Source organism: Heloderma suspectum, chromosome 11 (assembly GCF_057233095.1).
Source record: "Heloderma suspectum isolate Gila_16-S chromosome 11, 16-S_ref, whole genome shotgun sequence".
Taxonomy (NCBI): domain Eukaryota; kingdom Metazoa; phylum Chordata; class Lepidosauria; order Squamata; family Helodermatidae; genus Heloderma; species Heloderma suspectum.
Window position 1 is genome coordinate 16,462,471 of NC_139468.1, and position 17,012 is coordinate 16,479,482.

General features: G+C 46.6%; 1 protein-coding gene across 1 annotated transcript in view; it reads left to right on the plus strand.

Moving 5' to 3' along the window:
• Positions 1-13,533: 13,533 nt before the first annotated feature.
• The window catches only part of ZNF592 (zinc finger protein 592), a 46,566-nt gene continuing 43,087 nt past the window's right edge, over positions 13,534-17,012 (plus strand). Inside the window, exon 1 of the mRNA XM_084816957.1 lies at positions 13,534-13,617. The gene's annotated coding sequence lies outside the window, so the exon portion shown is untranslated. The remainder of the gene's footprint in view (positions 13,618-17,012) is intronic.

Here is a 17,012-nt window from a genome sequence, read left to right on the forward strand (position 1 = left end):
TACTAGAGCAGTAATGCTGGGAAAGTCTGGAGATGGTGAATTTGTGCATGGACCAGGTGAGATCCTGAGACTTGTTCAGCTATCCTGGATATTGTCCTGTCTAGCTCAGCTCAAGGTTTCCAGAGGTGTCAATCAGAAGTAGCTGCACTCACAAGAAAGGTGAGGCAGAGTCAAGCCCAGCTATGCAGGTCAGGCCTTTCAGGACCCTGGACAGATCTATGCTAGCTGGAACTCACTCAGGAAGAGCTGTTGTCTCAGCAACATGCAGAGGCCTTCTGAAGACTAGCAGGTCTGGAACTGCTGTTAACTCCACCCCCTCTGAGGATCTGCCTACATCTTAAAGAGCCATTGTCCAATTCTACAGCCAGGAGCTCCTACAGCACAGAAATGGTGAGGACTGTATCAGAGGGGTGTGCTTTGGTAAAGCCCTATCCACCAGCCTTGACTGTCCTGGAGTAGCAGATGATGGGTTACTGGATTAAACCTTCTCCCCCTCTGAGTGAGTTGTCCTCTGAACCAGAGGGCGGAATTAAGGTGTTCATGACACCTCAAGGCCAGAGAACATGAAACCTCATCCTCATATTCATTTTTTGTTGTAACTACAGGCCACACACCATAAGAACTGGGAGAAAAGTTGTAAAATCTGCTTGCAAAGAAAACATCATCAAAGTAAACAGACACAGTACAAAGTACAGATTAATAAGGTGGATCTTGACCAGGCTCCATGTTTAACTACTCATATTTCCTGTGAATGCCAATTATCTCCATTACCACTGGCCACATTTTTACAACCAATTTTTATGACAAATTCTTTGCAAACCTTGATGTTGCAACTGAAGAAAAAGCCAATTTTGTGGTTATTTTTTTTATGTCTGGGTCTGTGCATGACAATTTGGTCAGATAGAGATATTTACATTGTGGACTCTAACAGTACAATCCTATGCATGTTTACTCAGAAGAAGCCCCACTGAACGCAGTGGAGATTACTCCCAAGTGTACAGAACAGCAGCCTAAATCACAGGGGATCTAGAACTGCCTTTCTAATATCAGCATACAGAAGACAATTTCATAGGTGACCTACTCTGCAGACACAAAACATGAAAACATCATTCATGCATTATCTCAGCATACTCCTCTGTAGAGACCATGAGCTGTAAAGACTGAAAATCATGTAGTATAAGCTACTAACTTATAAAGCCCTAAACAGCTTAGGGCCAGGGTTTCCATTTGAGCCTGCCTGAAATTTGCACTTCTCATTTGTAGCCCTATTGCAGGTCCCACCTTCTGGAGGGGTGTGGTTCATAAGCACTCATAACGGGGCATTCCTTATTTATTAAATTTATATCCCACCTTTTTTTCCTGCAAAGAACCCAGGGTGGCTAACATAATCTTCCTTCTCTCCATTTTATCCTCACAAGCCTGTGGGGTAGGTTAGGCTGAGAGTCAGTGACTGGCCCAAAGTCCCCCGGTGACCTTCACAGCCAAGTAGGGACTTGAACCTGGGTCTCCTCAGGCCCAGTCCAACGCTCTAACCACTATGCCACACTGGCTCTCCTTAGTGTCCTTCAGATGGCTAGTGAGGAACTATTGTTCTGCTGAGCTTTTCACAGTTAATGCCACTCTCTGTCTTTACCATCAATCCCCAGTTTTAAAATATGTTTGTTTTTGTATTTTTATGTAGTTTAATCTTTGTATTTTTATGGCATATCACCTCGAACACTCATTGAGTGGAGGGATGATCTGAAAATATTCTAAACAAAAAAAATAATTAAATGTTCAGGCTTCCAGTTGGTTTAATAACTGTCATGCCTGCTGTTCTGTACATATAAGTCAGGCTATTGGTCTGGCTCAGCGGCTCCCCATGCGCACCTCCACTGGTGCCCAAAAATGGGTCCCCAACTTGATGCCAGGGAGCACACAAAAATATTATTTATTTATTTATTTCCATTTTGTCTATATACATACATGGGTTAGTATGAAATGCATACCATTCTAGCAATTATACATGGGCTGCAACACAAGTAGACCAAATATCTAAAGCAGTATCCATTTGAAGGTGGTGTCTATATGCTACCTTTTCAAATACTGAAAGTGTTGTGAGGTCCTCAATCCGTTGCATTACAGGTGGTGTGTGTTTATCCATCCAGTGTTGTAATATCAGTCTTTTTGCTGTCAAGAGAGTGCAGAGAATCCATTTACGCCGACCATTTGTTAATTTCCATGAAGCAGGTAAATAATTTTACTGGCATCCATGGCCCTGTGGGGAAGAAGAAGGAGCGAGGGAGCAGGCAAAGGGAATATCAGGGCCTGTTCCAATTGGGCTGCCCCTCCTTTGGGAGATGAGAGGGGGGAACAGGGCCATCCCACCAGCCTTGCTGACAGTCTACCTAAATCTTTTTTCTCCCCTCCCCATTGCCTTTTCCTTGTGTGTTGTGTCTTTTTTAGATTGTAAGCCTGCGGGCAGGGACTGTCTTCTTTGTTCATTGATTGTAAGCTGCTCTGGGAGCCTTTTTTGGCTGAGGAGCAGGATAAAAACACAGAAATAAATAAATAAATAAAGTGTGTACATCAGTGAATATTAAAGACTGTTCCAGCACAAAATGTATCTGTGTCGTAATCTCTCCCCCCCCCCCCCACGACCCCAAAAAGAAGCAACTACTGGACACTGCCAAAACATATGTTTAAAAGAAGCATTAGTTGTATTGCATTGCCAGCTATTAGCTGAATTAGATAATCCCTTAATAAAGAGACATTGTGGTGTCCAATTGACATGAAGCAAATGTTTTTGCTGAATAAGGTGCAGCCAAAGATCGATAGATGCAACAGGTAGATGCCACAGTGGCGATCCACTGATTAGGTATTTTGTGGTGGTGCCCACAGCAGTTTCGCAAATTCCCAAATATACCCATAGGTCCAACAACGTTGAGGACCCCTGGTCTAGCTAGTCCAGTATGGTCTGTTCTGACTGGCAGCCACTCTCCAGGCTCTCCAGCAGAAAAGGTTCTTTTCCATCACTTGGTGCCTGATCTTTTTTCTTTTCTTTTTTAACTGGAGATACTGGGGATTGAACCTGGGATGTTCTGCATTCAAAGCAGTTACTCAACCCCTATAGTTCCTCTCCAGCAAATAATTTGGGCTAAGCCACTTGTCGGTACCATTCAGTCTGTACCAAGCCAGATTCTGGCTGAACATCAGGGAAAACGTCCTGTTAGAGCAATACGACAATGGAACCAATGACCTAGGGAGGTAGTGGGCCTCCTACACTGGTGGCATTCAAGATGAGGCTGGACAGCCATCCGTCAGGGATGCTCTGACTTGGATTCCTGCATTGAGCAGGGGGTTGGACTCAATAGTCTTATAGGCCACTTCCAACCCTATGATTCTATGATTTACAGATGTCCTTTAACCTGGCAAATACTTATTAAGCTCAAGTATGCCTCTGAAAAACTATGTGCATGAACAAGGTTGGTTATCTTGTGGAGCGGCGAATGTTTAAAAAAAGAAATATCTTTTTTGTGGGGCTGACAGAGGCCGTACTAAGGTTTAAGAGTGTTGATGCATAGCCAGAGGGAAGAAGAGAGCCAGTGTAGTGTAGTGGTGAGAGTGATGGACTGGGAGCCGGGAGATCCGGGTTCTAGTCCCCACTTGGCCATGGAAGCTCACTGGGTGACTTTGGGCCAGTCACAGACTCTCAGCCCAACCTACCTCACAGGGTTGTTATTGTGAGGATACAACGGTGAGGAGGAGGATAATGTAAGCCGCCTTGAGTTCCTTGCGAGAGGGAGAAAGGCGGGGTATAAATGCAATAAATAAATAAATAAATAAACTGAGCTCCCAGAGGCCTTCAGCTGTTATCCTGCATTAATAAGCAGGGCTGCCCTCCTCCATACTTCCTTCCCTGCTGCCCCAGTCTTATGCCACCACTCCCCCTGCCATTTGGAATTAATACAATTTCTCTCAAATATTAGGCTCTCTGAACCACTGGCTCACCTTGGAAGCGTCACAATTCCACACTTGCGTTAGCACCGACGTCTTCAGATTTAAGGAGATTTCACATCTCCACAAGGAGCCAAAGAATCTTCTGAAGTTATTGACCAAGCTTTGCACAAACACAAGCACAGATCTGAGATCACCGATGGCCAATTAAACAAAACTGAAACTCCCTTTGATTGTTCTGGCTTCATTGAGATGCCTTTTTGTGTGTGCCTTTGTGTCAGACTGATGAAACAGACAAGTGATTAAATCTTACAATAAACAGAGATGGTATACATATGCAAGAGATGTGTGCTAGGACATTCTACTACTTATATCTGTTTCTAATGACTTCCATTTCCAACTTAGAAAGAAAAAAATAGTGGCGAAGTCTTTATACAACTGCTGTGTCCCTGTGAAACTGTCTGCAATATGCAGAGGTATTTCGCAGTGGAAGCTGGTGGCTCTGATATCAGTGGGGCTTCCACACATTTGGATAGCTCCTTTAGAGTTCTGACTGGTTCTGACTAAAACTCGGAGAGGATTCACCACCCCAGTGACATCAGAGCCACCAGCCTCCACTTCATGGAATTCCCAAATCTTTACTATGGGCCAAACTACATGGGGCTTAATTCTGAGTAAACTTGCATAGAACATTATTGATCAGAATAGGCTCTACTACTGGGGTGCAGGACTTGAGGCCTGGGGTCCCACAATGTCCGCAGCCCCTTGCCTTGGCCTCACCCCATTTCCCCCAACCACTGATCATTTGGTAGTTTCCCAACTTTTTCAGTTTTTTCCCTGTTCTAAAAGGTCAAAATGCCCCTCTTCAGGCTTAGTGGCTGGCAGCAAGAGCTTTAAGATAAAACTTGCTGGTATTTGGGGCTCCTCCCCTTTGCCTTTGGCCCCTCCCACCACTGGAACGAGGCCCCCTGAAAGCTTCTCTGAAATTGCATTCAGTTCTTGGGTTGAAAAAGGTTCAACATACCTGGATTAGGCACTATTAGGTGCTATGCAGGTTTCAGGTTGTACCTGAAATATAAATGTGCATATACAAAGCTGATGTACAAAACAGGCCTGAGCTTTCCAGCTCAGCAGCAATAGCCCCATAGAAGAGTCGTATCAGTTCTTCTGCACCATCTTTCCATTTAGGCTAGATCTACACTAGTGCTTTTTATTGGTATTGAAGTGCATTGATTACTGTTGGGGCACATTACGCATTCCATATACCGCTTTTCTAGTGTTATTTCACTATTTATTTCGTATTAGCCAAAATACCACAACAGATATCATCATGTGCACTATGTGGTATAAATCCGCAAGAGGGATATAGCGTCACTATAATGGGATCGTATCGATAGGACACGAAGTGAATATCTGGCCTTTGTCTTGCCGTCTGTACCAACAGGATTGATAAAAGATGGGTGATCCAGAAAACAAAAACTTTCTCCACTGGGGGAGTGTTTGCCAGCCACACTCATTACATTGATTTCTCAAAAAGTACTTGATAAGTTAGGGAAATGCTTGAAGTTAAGAGGCTTCAGCCTTGCCAAGCAGGGATATAAGACCTGAGGTTCCTGGAGATAAAATAAGTCATTAACGAGGCACAAACAAAGGGCATCACAATTGTGTCAATGTGCCTCTCGGCTGAAACAAATGAAATAACCTTTACACAATCCCATTAGCATTTTCCGTGAAAATGATGGCATTTGAGCTGATGGTTAAAGGAATACTTTTTCTTTCACTGCAGAAAGGCCAGAGGTATTTAATCTGATTTTATATTTTAGAATTGATATGAAACAATAGAGAGTCAGCTGTGGACTAGCCAGCGTTGGCAAGGTGGCTCGACCGTAAAGAGATATAACGTGCAACGTCCCTGCAGGAGAGAAAATGGTTCATTTCACTTCAGAGTCCATCAGAACGTCTGTTGCACCGTGTGGTTCTGCCAAAATGTAACTGCATATAGAGCAGCAGCCTGTTGTGCTTGTCTATCTCAGCCCTCCCCTTTTAGCATGATGATGATAATGGTAATTCCCTCTAATAGCAAACTCAGGTGATGGAGTGCCAACAGGACTGGAGCCAAAACAGAGGGTACTGAGAAACAAGAAGGAGGTATCAGCACACTTCAGGTATGCAGAAGTCTACCTCAAATGTGCTGATACCTCCCTCTTGTTTCTCAGTACCCTCCATTTTGGCTCCAGTCCTGTTGGCACTCCATCACCTGAGTTTGCTATTAGAGGGAATTATCATTATCAATATATGGGAAAACCCCTCCAAAAAATAGCCCAATGTGAACTGATAATGCTCACAGTCCTCCAGGAGCCAAGCAATACTGAGTGTCAGCTGGAAAAGAAACATGGAAAACCAGAGGGAAGGCAGACAGTGAATTGACCCTTGCAGCTGCTACTATCCTAGAAGCGGGAAAGGCTGGCTAGAACTCCTGTTAGAGGATGGGGGTACACTGCAACATTTTGTTGCAGGTCCCACTAATTCTTTTTATTATTAATGATGATGGAGATGTACAATATTTGTAGAGAACTTTACTTAAGTGCTCAAATCACTTCATATACTTCAGTTCAGTACTCCTCACAACAACCCTATAAGGTAGGACAGTATTATTATCTCTATATTACAGACTAGGGAGAAAAGGGTGCTGAGGCTTGGCGGAAGTAGTTTGACTAATTGACCAAATTCAATTTCAAAGAAGCTCTTGAGGGCCACTTTCCAGTGCCAAAGGGGCAAAACCAAAGTCTAAAGGCATGAGGCCAAACATATCACCCCCCCTCCCGCAGCATATATTAGCTTAATGCTCTTACTGCCAGTAAGGAAGAGGCATTTCAACCTTTTAGAATGGAGGAAAAAACTGCACAAAAGCTGGGAAGCCACCCAACAATAGAGGAAAACGGATTAGAGTTGGAGGAAGAGTGCATGGCCTTCTGGGAAGACCAAAGGGATGGACTGGGACCCCAGGAGAGCCAGCTTTGGCCCCCAAGGCCTGAGGTCCCCTTCCTCTCCTGTAGAAGTAAAGCCTGATTACACTGAGGAGGCTAGTGGGCTCCTGCCCTCCCACCCAACCCCCCAGGCCACTTCCCCAACACTCATTTTAAACAAAACTGCTTTTGTAGCTGTCATGGATGTAGGAGAAAGCATAAAAGGAGACCAATATAGAAGATAGAACATCCTCTCTCTCTCTCTCTCTCTCTCTCTCTCTCTCATGTTCCACCTTTGTAAGTTTCTCTTCCTGACTGTCCAGCTTCCCCAGAACTGCTATACAAACCTGGGCAGAAGGGGTACTGTCAGAAAGCTCCGAGGGAAAAGGAGGTCAAATACCTGGTATGGTATTCCCTCCCCACCCCACCCCCCAGCCCCAAATGCCTGTTCCCATATGAACTACAACCACAATGATTCAGCCTGTGTAGGCAAGCTTCGGTGCCTTGGGACACTCACACCCGTTCCCCTACCTCTTCTTTCCCCATTTACAAACCCCAGCTGTGCCTGGCCAGTGGCTGCTGTGCATTCCATGCTGCTCTTTCCAAAGACTGCCCCCAAACAGACCAGCTCAGATCATGACACCCATATGGGCAGTGGCCTTTGGCCATTTCTCCAGCATTCAGAGAACCATGTGCCATGCCTGGCTGATATTTGGAAAGACATGGGGGTTGTTGTTTTTTTACTCCAATGCAGTGTAGTAAAATAAATGATCACTAATCATTGTACTGGAAGGTCAGGGAGAAAGAAAGAAAGAAAGAAAGAAAGAAAGAAAGAAAGAAAGAAAGGGGAGGGGAGGGGAGGGGAGGGGAGGGGAGGGGAGGGGAGGGGAGGGGAGGGGAGGGGAGAATCTACGCTTGAAGGGGGCCCCTGGGCAATGATTGCCATGTGTAAGAAATGAGTCTGGAAACAAATGATGAGGCAGAAATGCAGAGGTAAGCAACAGTCAGCACAGTTACCGCCTGCCTACACAACTGAATGACAGTGGCGGATCTGGAGGAAGAGGGTCAAATTCTCCAGTGTTTAGGGCCAAATGGTGAAACAGACAAACAAGTCCTGCTTGTTATGCAAGGACCCACCTATCTCAACGTGATGTTTCCGTATGCATTCCCTCCTTTTGCTGGGTGTCTTCCTATTTTATTTTATTTAAAACTAGTGAGCGTACCTGGCTTCGCCTGGGTTCGAGTAGCCCTTAGTTTGACACAGCAAAGTCGTTGAGCAAATTTACACAGCTGTCAGAGTGCCCACCCTGTCTGAGTGAAGCTATGCCCACTGGCATCCTTAGGCATGGCCCCTGCCACGGTGCACCCCTCCCCCTGAGGGAGAGATCTATCCACTCCATCCTCCTGAAGGGGGGAGGGCTGCCCCACAGCAGTGAGGAGGGAGCAGGTGTATAACTCTGCTTCTCGGCCTACTAATCTCCCCTGGCTTCAGACTGTATGGACTGCAAAGCTATGTGCTGGTTAGAGAAGTCTACCTTTAGTGGCTGAAGACGTTACTGCAGGCTTCAACCACATGGACACATTTAAATTAAATTAATGTAGGGATGTATGAAACTCACCTTTTCGTGAATTTTGTTCGCGGTGGGGGGGGAGGCGCTCCGTCCCTCCCCCTGGAATCCTTGACAGGTGGGAGGCGATCCTTTCCCCCCCGCTGTTTTAGCCTACGTAAGCTAAAACGGTGGGGGGGAAAGAACGCAAATAGCGCTCACTACGCTATTTGCATTCCCTTTTTTTTGCCGTAATAGCCTACGTAAATATTTACGTAGACTAAAACGGCGAAAAATAGGGAACGCAAATGGCGGCCGCCGTAGCCGCCACCATTTGCTTACGTCGTTGTTGGTTTTTTTGCGTGGCTTACCGTGATAGGCTACGTAAAGACTTACGTAGCCTATCATAGCAAAGACCTGGATGTAAATGGTGGCCGCGGCAGCTGGTCAAAAGACCAGCCGCCGCCACCAGAGCCACCGCCATCCGGAACATCCGCCCCAGGTAAGCCTCGTCCCGGGGGGAATCGGTGGGGGGGGGCAGGTCATTCCGCCACGGATTTTGGGGGGCCGAATGCCAGTGCATTCGGCCTCGCTGAAATCCGTGGCAGAACTCTCCGCCATCCCTAAATTAATGCACTTTTACAACAAAATAACCCCAAGTTATATATCCATAAGGTCTCCTTAGTATGCATGCTAAGTTTTAGGTGTCTAGGTTTCACGGTCTTGGCCTTGACAGACAGACAGACATCTTCTTTTATTATTATAGATTCTTTCTTTCTTCCAGCTTGGCTTCCAACATGAAAAATCATCAGAACAACGATAAATAAATAAACTAGCAGTATCACTAGTGAGCTACAGCCCATCCTGGATAACAATAACACTTCCCTCTCACAGGCTTTGAGTGGTAGGCTTGCACTTAAGAACATAAGAAGAGCCATGCTGGATCAGACCAAGGGTCCATCTAGTCCAGCATTCTGTTCACACAGTGGCCAACCAGCTGGCTATGGGTGCTCACAAGCAGGACATGAGAGCAACAGCACCCTCCCATCCCTGTTCCACATCAACTGGTGTACATAGGCATACTGCCTCTGATACTGGAGGAAGCATATAGCGATCAGGTCTAGTAGCCATTGATAGCCTCATCCTCCATGAATTTGTCTAATCCCCTTTTAAAGCCATCCAAATTGGTGTCCATCACTACATCTTGTGCTAGCAAATCCCATAGTTTAACTATGCACTATGCGAAGAAGGACTTGAGCACAGGGACCAGAAAAAAGGTAGTCATTGGTATGAAATTTGATATGAAAGGATTATGTAGATTTTGCAAAGTACTGAGGTTCCAATCCTATACACTGTAATTCAGGATTAAGCCCCAGTGAAATCAATTAGATTTGCTTCTGAGTAGGCATGCATGGGATTGCAGTGTAAATACATTTAAAACTAATCAATTTTAAATTGATTAATCATATGAGGTGGGGGGCTCACAAAGTGATATTTGATATGAGAACAGGGACATTACATGCATGTCCCAATTTTTGTCTGCAAAGAATTGGAGTTTACGCAGTTTTCTTGATCTGAAAGAGTGAAACTTTCATGTGTACGCCTGTCAATAATCACTTCCAATTCTGCTCTGCTATGCAGCTTTACTTGGAGGGTTGCCATCATAATCTCTTGCTTAGTCCAACCTTTTGGTAGCTTTACATGAGGCAAAAGAAAAGGATACTAGTTGTCTGGTCACCAGTGTTAGCTTTCTGTTCCTGTCTGGTCCTCCCTTTCCTAGCTACTTACTTTGGACTACTTTGCCTGGACTTTGGCTTCTTTCTGGACCTTGATTTGGATTGATTTCACCTTCTTATGAAACTTTTTTGGGGGGCAACAGCCTGTTTTGTTAAATCTGACCTTTGGCATGCCTTGACTCACCTCCTGGTCTGTGTCAGTGTATTTGGAGTCTCATTAGTTCAGGCACAAATCTTACAAGAAAGCAAGGGATTTCTTGTAATGGTGAGAATACATATTTAAGCTGCTTTTAAAACTACAAACCCTATGATATACTACAACAGTGAGCAAAGTATACATGCTCAGAAACATCTGGGAGGGCTTCATTTAGAATCAATTATCACAACTGATCACACATTCACATGTAACTGATCCTGCTGGAATTTGAATTGGCAATGGAATTTCCCATGAGGACCTGCTGTTTAAGACCAGGGAACTGAATAGAAAGCCAAACGTCCTGCAGCATGTTCCACATATGTGTGAGAATACTGCGTGCATATGAAGTCACCACTGCTTATTAGATCTCTCTTCCAGATACTAACTCACTTTGACTCAATCAAAGATAGCGGATTAACCACTTTCAGACTTGGTTCCATTTTTTAAAGCAAAATCACACGTTCCCTTATGGCAGCTAGTTTCTTCAGCTAACCATAATTTAATGAATAACCCTTAAGAATACAACAATATCTATAAATACTTTTAAAATATCATCCAGATCATAGTGTGTTATGGCAAACAAGGTTCTTCATGTGACTGATGCTGGCACAATTCAAAACATGGTTTAGTAAGTAAGCATCCCAAAGAAGGAATAACTTCTACTGGAACTTCTTGTAACAGTTCTTAAGACCTTTGTTGCCAGATGATTGGATTATCAGATACCACCCACCTGGCTGAAATCTCAGGAGATTCCTGTGCTGTTGGAGCTACTGATATAAATGGTTCTGGGACAGCTCATCCAAACAATAAGGGAATTTAGACCCTGGCAACAATTTAGCATTTGCAAAATAATCTAGCAGATCCAATACAAAAACATGGTAGTATCCAGTCCACATGTAATGCACAGGCAGCAGGATACTGCTATTTAGCCCTTTTAAAAATATCAGGGTAGATGTGTGTTCCACCTGGAGAGGGGTAGTGCACGGTTTTCAAAAGAGTAAATAACCAGAAGAGCCAAGCAAAAGATTTACAAGACGCTTGCCCCTTTTTAAATAAAAATATGGCTATTGCTTTTTCACACTTACAGACCACCTCTTAACAAATGGTCTTGAGACAGTTCACAATAAAATCCATGATAAAAATGCTACAACCATCAGAGTAAACAATAACACATCATAAAAACATCTAACAACCGGAGTTAATTGTGCACCTTGGGAGTACACAGCCATTCTATGGCTTATAACCTTTGAACTTAAGAGAATCGTTCAGTGTAGTGCCACACAAAAACCTCGTCTCTACTAAGCCAGCATAAGAATGGTAAAGGGTGCTGGGAGAGCCCCCCACCCCACCCCTTTAACCCATCTGACAAGCCACCAATGTAAGCAGCAAAGAGGCATGGATCTCACAGAAGGATTCGTCTAGCAATACAGTAAAACTGCAATGCTTCATGAGGCAATACAGGATCAGGACAACGTGGGCATCTTTGCTGGCCCCAGGTATTCCCATCTGTACTTGAGCCTGAAAGGTGCATGAAGGGTAAGCACAATTTGGGCCATTGCACAACATCATTACTGATCACAGAGCATGTCTGTTGATAAGGTATCAGCCTTAGTTTTCAATTTCCTGGCTTTGGGGAGCTTGAGCCAACATGACACTCTGGTCTTAAACCGGCAGGATTTTTTTTATCACGAAGTTGGTTTTTACGCTGATCTGACTTATTAAGTGGGGAGGCCCAAGTTCAAATTCCTATTCAGCCATGAAGTTCACTGGGTTGAAAGAATGTGTGAGGGGGTCCTGGGATCACATTGTGGAGGCCACCCCACACCACACACACAACCATGCACCCTATACAGACAGGACCCCTTCACTCAGCCATCAAACAAACAGCCAGTGGAAGGCAGCCCCAGTGTGCGCGTTGGCAGCAGGCAACATGCCAAGTCCCCCCACCTCGTGCGCTCTATCAGTGTGGTATGGAGGTTAGAGCGTTAGGACTAGGTCTTGGAAGTCCCAGGTTCAAATCCCCCCTCAGCCATGAAACTCACCGGGTGACTTTGGGCCACTCACCGACTCAGCCTAACCTATCTCACATGGTTCTTGTGAAGATAAAATGGAGAAAAGGAGGACCATGTAAGCCATCTTAAGCTTTTTAGAGGAAAAAGCAGGATATAAATGTAACAAATAAATTAATATCCTTCCCCCATCTTTTAACCTAACCTACCTCACGGGGGTGTCCAGGGGATCCAAGGGGGGCAAATGATATATGCCAGCCATCCTGAACCCTGTAGAAGAATGGTAGGATATAAATATAAATTAATACTTTTACAGTGCAGGCCTATATATGTCTATTCAGGAGTAAGTTCCTTTGAGTTCAGCAGGGCTTACTCCCAGGTAAGTGGGTGAAGGATTGCAGGTTTAAAAGATATTTTATTCGATATTTGTAAGCGCCCCCAGGGATGTGTCTTTTTATTATTTTAAGGACAGGTCACAAATATTATTCTGCCTAACAAACAACTACATTAATTCCTTTCTGTCAGTGCCCTTTGATGTTTATTATTATGTATTTAACGTTAATACTACCACTACCACCACCACCGCCGCCACCACCACCACCAGAAAGCTGTGACTGGAAATCTGGCGCGCTTTTGTTGAAGCTTATGTATAATCGCTAGAAAGTTGGATTTCCATATATACGCATTTCATACATATTTATTGCTATGGATATATATACAAATCCATGTATTGAGATCTAATGAAAAAAATAAACATTAAAAAGCAGGGTCTAATTGCAGCGTTGCTGGAATAAGGGGTAATTGTTCCAAATGAGGGGGGGGCGGTGAAAACGACAGGAGGGGGCGACCAGGTCTGAAAGAGGGGCTCTGTGGGGAGGGGCTGTGGGGAGCTGAGGGTCAGTGCTGGAGGCGGGGGCGGAGACTGTGGGGAGGGGGCGTCCCTTTCCTTCCCCCTCAAGGGTTCCGTCCCGAGGCTTGCCTGGGGGGGTGTCGCCCCCTCCTCACAGCGTCCCTGAGGCAGCTGCCGCCGCCGCGGCCGACGACGAGCCCCGGCCGCGGCGGCTGCCGAGCGACGCCCGGGCTCGGCCTGGCCTCGCAGGCCCCGCCCCGTTCTCGGCCCCTCCCGCCGCCGCCGCCGCCATGTTGAGGCGGTCGCTGCCCGGCGCTGGGTGAGGCCTGTTCGGGCCCGGGTGGGCGGCGGACCCCACAAGGGAGCTGACGGCGTCGGTAAGCGCGGCCGGGGGCAGAAGGGGCGAGAGCGGCCGGGGTTGGCTTCGGGGGCGCGACGGGGTGTCCTTCCCGCGCTCGGCCTAATGCGGCCGTCGCCGCCTTTGCCTGGCACGGGCCTGCGGAGGCTCCCCGAGGCTGGCGGGCTGGCAGTCGGCAGGCAGACCGAGCGCACGAGAACGGCGGCCCGGGAAGCAGAGGCTCCGCACCGCACCGCGCCTCGTCCCGGCAGAATTCCTCCCCGCTCCCCAGGTGCTTATGGGAGGGAGGGAGGATGCCCGCCTGCCCGCCCGCCTGCCCGCCTGCCTGCGCGCCAGGGCCTCCCCCCACGGGACAGACCCACATCTCTGCCCACCACTGTCCCCCGCGGGAGAGGGAGAGAGGCCGACGGAGCAACCTGCGCCAGACACAGGCGACCCCCCTGCATTCCCGCTCCCCGCAGCGCCCTCCTCGCCGGCTTGAACGCCCAGACAGAATGTCTGTGTTTTGCCGCCTCCCCAGCTCTTTCTCAGCCCACCCATCGACAGGATGCGTTGCCGATGCACAAGGCTGGCCAGGGGTCCATAAGGGAGTGGGCAGAAGCTATCCCACCCTATCCCCTCCATGAGGGAGCGGGCAGAATCTTCTCTGCTCAGGTGAGAGGGGCAGGAAGGCTGGAAAGCGGCCCTGGCGTTGCCCAGGCGAGCGGGCGCGCGCCTCTGCTGCGAAACGCCCCCATGCAGCCGCAGCCTCCGCTTCGCTGACATGGCCCAGAGGTCAGGCGAGGTGCAGCGCTTGTGCTGGTGACCAGTTCAGGGAATGGAGGCAGGCGGGCAGACAGAGGGGCAGTTGCATCCCTCTGGACAGCCAGACGGAACGCCCCCCCCCCCCCCGCCGCCGCCGCCGCCGCCGCCGCCGCCGCCGCCGCCTTTGGCAGGCGGCACATATCTCTTCACTTCCAGTGTACTTTGAGGGATTTCTTTCCCACCACCTGAGAAGGATGACACCCTTCCCTTGCACCCTTTTTTCTATTTGTATTGGAGAAATTGGGAGCCGCTTTGAAGATGAGGCAGCAGCGAAACGCTTTTCTGCTGCTGGGCGTACTTGTGAGCAAGGTGCCACAACCAATCCATGGAGGCTAGGGCTGTCCATGGTTACTAGTCATGATGGTTCCGTTATCGTCACCTCTCAATACCAGTTGCTGGGGAATCCAATGGGAGGATACTGTTGCACTCATGTCCTGCTTGTGGTCTTACCGGAGGCATCTGGTTGCCTGCTGTGGGAACAGAATGCTGTTCTTGATCTTGGCACATATACCTGTTTAAGCCATGTGTTTGTCAAGTGTGCACACTTCACATACACATAAAAACATAATCTCTGCTGACTTTGCATAGATTTGGCAAAGGATTGTCTACTCAGTCCTAAATTCCAGCTCTAAGCAGGGCACCCCGGCAGAGCTGGCCACTTTAGTCTCTTGCTCTTCTCAGCCTACTTCTTCTTTAGAATTATCTTTTTTATCAAATGTTACTCTTTTTCCTTCTGCCATGGTGCCATAAACTTCAATATAGCTACTTACCTTTACCTCCTTCTGGCCAGACTGCATTTCTCACCTCCTAACGTGTAAGATTTATGAGCACCTGTCAGGGTAATAGAGGCCATCTCATACTGGCCCGGTTTGCACAATTACCACAGCTTAAACAAGCCACAGTGTGCCAGGCACCATTTGCATAATTACCCACCTGGGCACAGCTTGTCATGTCATCTGAACCTGGACAGCATGGGTTGTTTGAGGGGGAAACAACCCTCAAATAAACCATGGCCTGTTGGGTTATTTGAGTGTTGTTTCCCCCTCAAATGAGCCATGCTGCCCAGGTTTGGATGACATGACAAACCGTGTTTGGGCAGGTAATTACGCAAATGGCACCCGGCACACGCCATGGCTTAAACAAGCCACCATGGGTTGTTTAAGCTGTGGTAATCATGTGAACCGAGTCAGTGAGTTCTGTCTGCAGCCACCAGTGACATGAACAGGGAAACCTACTGCATTATGGGCCTAATTCACATGGTGAGTGCTGGTAAACCTTTCAGAAAATTCTTTGGGGGTGCCAAACCCCATAGCAACTGTAATGTAGCCTGGTTCTCTCATTTCCCCGGTCAGGTCTCATGTTTGGAGGCCAACGCTAAACATATATAAAGTCTAGTCGACATAATATGTAATACATAATACAGCTTAATACATAAGTTCCAGTTTTTAGAACTTATGAATGAACATGTTTATGGTAATTTGCTACTTTTTTCTCAGAACAAAAAGCATATACAGGGCTATTATAAGGCTGTTTTAGATAGGTTAATATTATCCCCATATTACAGATGGGGTGTGGGTGAAACTGAGACATATTGGAGTGTCTTGGGATCACCTATGACTGAGCTGAGATTTGAATTGGGAACTCATGATTTTTACCAACACCAGCACACCACCTTACAGCACAATCCTATGCACGTTTACTTTGAGGTAAGCCCCACCATGTTCAGTGGGGCTTACTCCCACGTAAGTGTGCATAGGATTGCAGCTGCAGTTTGTTATTACGTTTATATGCCGCTTTTCTTCTACGGAGCTAAAGGTGGTGTCCATCAGGTTCCCAGGGTGACTATCACTCATCCAGATACTGACCAGACACAGATGTGCGTAGCTACCGCATGCTGGCTGTATCATTGTCTTCAGAACATGCCCTTGGTGTAAAAATGGGCCTAGAATAATTGTCATGAAGAATAACCTCAATACAAACATACTGTGTCGGTAAGTCCCGCTGAAGTTTGTGGGATTTATTATCATGTGACGTGGCTGGGGTTAAAAGCTTTAATATCTCTTGCTAAAATGGAGTTTGTTCTTATAGATATTGTTTGGCAATTTGACATTTTTTCTTTTTAAAAGGGGCCATGGTGCAGCTGAATGATTATGCCACATAGTTTATAGATGTATCCATTTGTCAAGAGCGGAAAAAGAATGTTTCGTGTGTCGATACCAATAATACCGGAAAACCATATTGTATATGTTGGCAAGTTCATTCTCTCCATAAAGCAGTGCTTCTTAACTGGGGAGTTTGGTGGGGGGCAGTGGAAGATTCCAGCAAGGGGTGAGTAATGTGTAAACAATTTTGCACTTTTTACTGGCAGTAGGCAAAGGCTCAGTGATTCCTGAAACGTGGAATTCTAAATTGTGGAAAGAAAAGAGCCTAGGTGGAGACTGTCACAGGAGCGGGGAGGAACTGAGCAGGTATACCTATTGAGGCTTTCAGAGTGGTGGGGAGCTGGGGGAGGTCCCAAACATTTGGTAAGTTTAGAAAGGATGTGTAACTTCCTAACATTTGAGAGACACTGACATAAGGATCTAAGAGGTAATACTATTATTTATGTAG